Below are 5,773 nucleotides of genomic sequence, written 5' to 3' on the forward strand. Positions count from 1 at the left end.
CAATCATACAAAGTTCTTAGTTTACTTTAGGGTTCGTTCTGGGTGTTGTACACACTACAGGTTTGAATAAAGGTATAATGACATGTATCCATTATTAAGCTATCATACAGGAGCTATTGTTACTCCCTTAAAAATATTCAATGCTGCCTTTTCCTTCCCACACCCACCCCTGGCAACCACTGATCTTTTCTACACTTTTACCTTTTCCAGCATGTCATATAGCTGGAATCATATAGTATGTGATTGCCTTTTGTCATTTAGTAAATGTATTTACGTTTGCTACATGTCTTTTCATAGTTTGATGGCTCATTTCTTTTTAGTGCTGAATCATATTTCATTGTCTGAATGTACCACAGTTTATCTATCTATTCACTTACTTACCCAAGGACATCTTGGTTTTGTCCAAGTTTTGGGACTATAAATAAAGTTGTTATAAATATTTTTGTGCAGATTTTTATGTGGGCATAACTTTTCAACGCTTTTGGGTAAATACCAAGAAATGAAATTACTGGAATGTATGGTAAGAGTATGTTTAATTTTGTGAGAGTGTGTCAAACTATCTTTCAATGTCTGCACCATTTTTCACCGCCAGCGATAGATAAGAGTCCTTATTGTTCCATATTCTTGCAGCATTTGGTGTTATCAGTGCTCTAAATTTTGTCCATTCTACTGGGTGTATAGTGACATTTCATTGTTTTAATTTGCATTTACTTGATGACATAAGACGTGGAGCAACTTTTTGGGAACCAGCTTTTGATTTCATGATTTTTTCCCTCATTTTCTGTTTTATTATTTCATTGACTTTTACTCCAATTTTATTATTTCCTTTCTTCTTTGAATTTTATTTGTTGTTCTTTTTCTAAGTGCTTAATGTGGAAGTTGAGTTTATTGATTCAAATCATCCTTTTCTAATTCAGGCATTTAATGCTAAAAATTTTCCCTAAAGCACTGCTTTAGCAATATCTTACAAATTTTAATGATGATTTCTTACTTCACTATTTTTAAACTTTTAAATTCTTTAGTTATTTTAAAGTACAATAATATATTGAATTTGTCTAACACTTTATACTTTATAGGGCTAAAAAAAGTATTTTACCTCATTTTTTTCTCAGAATAAGTTAAAGTAAGCCCTTACTGTATCCCAGTTGAACAGCAAATATTCAGCAAATATTTAGTGAATGTCATACTTTGTTCCAGGTACAGAGGTTATGGTGGCAACAGAACAATGTTCTCTCTTTCAAGAAGTTTATTTTATTTTCAGTGGAATAAGAATTTAAAAAATGAGATAGGGAGACACAATAAAGCTAAGTAGCTCACTAAAGATTACACAGCTCTACATGCTAAACTCTAATCTCTCAACCACATTTCCAAGGTCTCTTTCTAATACTGTAAACTTCAGAATTTATTTTATTATATATAAAAATATAAGCATATTAATAAAACATATGCTTATTTTTAAAGCAGAGTCATATAAAGAACCCTTAATAAAACTATAGACTATCGTTTGTTCATGTTGATGCCAAAATAAGTCTCTCATTATAGATTCAATGAGAAGAGATAAAATGTTGTGGGAAAATCCCAAACCAGTCCAACAAAACATCAAGCAGTTTTTCAGAGAGAAAGAAGAACTCAGGTTTATAACACGCAGTCCCAGAGGAGCTAGTGCTCTGAAGATCTGGGCAGTGGGCTCAGGTATAACATTGCTTATATACCAGAATTTTTACACAAGCTAATTGGTCATTTTGAATTCAAACCATTACAAACAGCAGTAACATTGGTAAGGCCAGGGAATTGTCACGAGTTGGCGACATAAAAAATTGTTACAGAAAGCAGGGGTACAAACAATACAAACAGTTACCTTCGTTGAGCAAAAGGTAAGTAGGACAAGGTGCAAAAGAGCTCTGCAATGAACTCTTGCATGCAGCAAGCACATTTACAGAAGCAGAACAAAAAAGCTGATTAGCTTTTAATGAAAATCCTGAAATTTCCTCTTCAGTATTATAATGCTAATGCTATCTGATTGGGAGGAGGAGAACTATCCTATCAACACACATTGATTTTGAGAAAATAGCTTTATTTTCTGGTTTTCAGTTTCCATATTTTTTAAAAATGGTCAAATGATCTTTCACATTTCTAATTTTTATATACTAAGAATTTAGATTTTAAATATTTATTGAGCATTCACTACAGTGCTCTATTAGGGATTCAAAATAAGGTAGGATACAATACTTGTCCTAAAATTATCTAACTTAAGAGGCAAGAAACATACGTGCAAAATATTTTTAAATGCCAATATGAATGATAGAGAAAATAATGATCTGGCACAACTGGGGATAATTTTGCCCCCTTATCATACATTTACAATATCTGGAAACATTTTTGCTTGTCAGTATTGGGGGGTGACTTTTTTGAGTCACCAATAGAGTAGAGGCCAAGAATACTACTAAACATCTTGCAGTGCACAGGACAGCCTCCCACACAAAAATTACCGGGACCAAAATATCAGTTGTGTTGAGTTTGAGAAACTGCTCTAGAAATTCAAAGGGAGAAAAAAATCATTGTGAGAAGAAAAAATTAGGAAAGTTTCTTCAAGGAGCTGTGTTTTTCCATAAACTTCTAACACAGTTACATCTGGAGAAACAGCACAGGTGTGAAAACCAGTGCAGATGGAGTGGAGGGCTCACATATCAGTTAGAGGGTTAGATCGATGCCATATTGTATAGAATCTCAAATGCCAGGATGAAGACTTCTTACTTTATTTATTAGACAATGGGGAGTCAGTCAATGAGCATACTTTAGAGTAAGCATTGTTTCAGTTAGATTAGATGACTCTGGCAGTGGTCTGAGGATCTATTGTAGTGGAGAGACTGGAAGACAATCAGGAGGTTACTACAATCCAAGCTTGAGGTATTGAGTATTAATTCAAGCAGAACTTGACTTAACCATGATGCTTGTACCAATATACTTTTCTAAATACAATTACAGATTAGGGTAAAGCCATTCAGTAACAGTAACACTGAGTCATGTTTTCATACAAGTGCATAAACAATGAGTTCTAGTTTACAAGTGATGTGGGTTTTTTACACCATGCAATTTTGCTCATGTGTTTATATCAAGTGTGTTTGATATATTTTAAAAGTTGTAATTTTATTTTACTAACTGAAGCAGTGAGAAACTCTCATTTGAGAACATTAACTTTTATCATTTTGATATTGTGTCCTTTCTGTTCCTGCTCCCTGTCTCCCCTCTAGAGTAATGTTCCTTAAACACTGGGTTCCGTGAATCACAGTGCACAAATACATTGCTTTGCAAGTTTGCCACCACGTTTGTTTCCACTTGCCTAGGCAAAAACAAACAACCACCAAAAAGTTCACCCCTCAGGCTCTCAGTAGAAGGTGGGCTAAAATATTAGGACATTTTTCAATGTTTTTAAGTTTCATCATTGCCTTTGTATCACTAAGTTCAGTGTAAGCAGTAATTTTTCTTTGTCTCTTGTTTGGAAAACTAATCCTAGTTACATCAGTTTAATTGATGCACTTAAACTTATATTTGGCCAAGAGTACTGTCCCTTTGAAGTTCGGAAGAAGCAGTCTTGTGACCATCACGGCAAAAGTCTGTTGTTCTACCCAGTTGATTTCTGGTTTTGTCGATCATTAACTTTTAGAAAAAATAGAATTTTTTAAAATGAAAAGAATAAGTAAATGTTCTTTTTTTTCTACTAGAAAAGATCTTCTAGGAAACTTTAATTTTAATCAGCTGTGTTCAAACATTGGCTGTTTTGGTGATATTCTTGACTTTTAGGTATAAGTTCAAATCAGAAAGAATAAAATTGATAACTGACTTTGTATTTTGAATTAAAATTTTCTTTCATGGTGAATATGCCTTTTGAAAAATTAGGTAACATACAAATTAGCATTTCTATGAAGAAAAGTATTCAAACGATTTATATAACTAAACAGGATGTACTTGATCTATAAACTAGTTCAGGTAAAACTGCCACCCAGTGATCATTCTACTGATAAAAACAAATCCAAGTTAGTAGATTATTCTATTCATGAAAACACAGTCTTACTCTGTGATAGGCATTGTACCAAAGAGTGAGGAGACAACTTTTCACCAACATCCTGAGAAAGGATAATGGAGGAGACGCAAGTGTCAATGCATATGTGCATTAAAACATCACCATTAGAGCTAGCTCATTTAATGATGTGACTCAATATAGTCTCTTACTTGATTTCAGTGTGCATAGAATGCTCTAAAGTACTTCATAAAAGAGGTAAACTGAATGAGTCAATAATTTCCTTTGCAACAGGAAGTACTAGAGGTGATAATGCACTTAGAATGCACTTGTCCACGATCACTTGGAACAAAAGCATTAAAGTTGTCTGGGAGTTGACTACCTTTCACTGATGCAAAGATTTCCTTAGATTATTTCTGCAGGTCACTAGAAGCCCTGGAGCTTCTCACGGGTATGATGATATCATCACTTTTCATCATACAAAATCATTTTTTTACGGCGACTTCTTAGTAAAGATTACTTACCTTCCATCCAACAATGTCTCTCATGTCAGAAGCTTGCTTCCTAGGGATGCCAAATGACTCATATGACTCAAATGATTGTTTTACTGTACACTATTCTGGCACCATAAGCCTAGGCTTGAAGGGATGCCACCTTATTTTAAAGGTTCTGTTGCAGACTTCTAATAAACTACCTCAAAACTTCTAAAATGGAGGACAGTTTTAAACAAAAATAATGGCTTTTAAAGTCATCTAAGGCATCTGTTTTGAACTATGGTCCACTATGCAGGACCTATTTTAGGAAGCACAGTTGTAACTAGACCACGGTGGAGCATTTTCAAGATGGCTTGATCATCCCTGAGCTGGAATACACTGCTGGAATGAAGGTACTTCCACTTGTGAATCCCTGTGGAATGACTGCCTCTCTGAGACACAAAGAGTCTCAAAACTTCCACGTTTGGAAAAAAACAGTTACTATTAGAAAAGGAATTCGTTCTGCTGTTCCTACATCACATAGGAATGTGATCATTAGTCATGGGAGTATGTGGCTTATTTGTTTAAGAAATTTTGTTAACAGGACTTTAGGTTATATGAAAATAGGTCTTAGAACTTAGTCTGGAGTGGAGAATAAAATAAATGTGAAAATAAATTATACTACATGATTAAGAAGGAGGAAGTTGGGGGTTCTAATATGGCACGTGGAAGGGGTAAAAGAGTTGAAGGAGCCTAAGGAAGGTAGTAGAGAGTAGACAGATATTAGGATAGAAAGCGACAGTGGGATACAGCAAATTTTACTAAATAAAGACCAAGAAAAACAGGTAACTACTGAGAATATTCTTGTGGTGGTAACTACGGAACTTTTAAAGAAAAATGTCTAAATATTCATTTTAAAGTTATTTCTAATTTTGTTCCCTTGAGTTAATGGTGCTCTTGAAAATGCAGGAGGAGGAGCTCTGTCTTCACTTGAGTATACGGAGAAGAGGTAGCTGCAGTGCACAAGACAGCGTAATGGGAGATTGAGACTTAAATACAAAGTTAGAGTTAGAGTCAACAATCTAAGGAATGTTATGGAAAGGCTGCATTTCCCACTATGGTGTGCTTGTGGGGCTCTTTTTTTCTTTTAATTTTATTTTTTATTATCAAAAAATACTTTTTTTTTTTAGAGCAGTTTATGTTTATAGCAAAGTTGAGAAGAAGGTACAGAGATTTCTCATATACTCTCTGCTCCCATACGTGCAGAGCCTCCCCCATTATC

The 5,773-nt window shown here is 34.4% G+C and overlaps 1 long non-coding RNA gene across 1 annotated transcript in view; it reads right to left on the reverse strand.

Moving 5' to 3' along the window:
* LOC112474457 overlaps nucleotides 1-4,649 on the reverse strand; it is a 13,294-nt gene extending 8,645 nt beyond the window's left edge. Inside the window, exon 1 of the long non-coding RNA XR_003044366.1 lies at nucleotides 4,543-4,649. This is a non-coding gene — a long non-coding RNA (uncharacterized LOC112474457). The remainder of the gene's footprint in view (nucleotides 1-4,542) is intronic.
* Between the last annotated feature and the right edge of the window lie 1,124 nt (nucleotides 4,650-5,773).

This window comes from Pteropus alecto, unplaced genomic scaffold (assembly GCF_000325575.1).
Source record: "Pteropus alecto unplaced genomic scaffold, ASM32557v1 scaffold239, whole genome shotgun sequence".
Classification (NCBI taxonomy): Eukaryota; Metazoa; Chordata; class Mammalia; order Chiroptera; family Pteropodidae; genus Pteropus; species Pteropus alecto.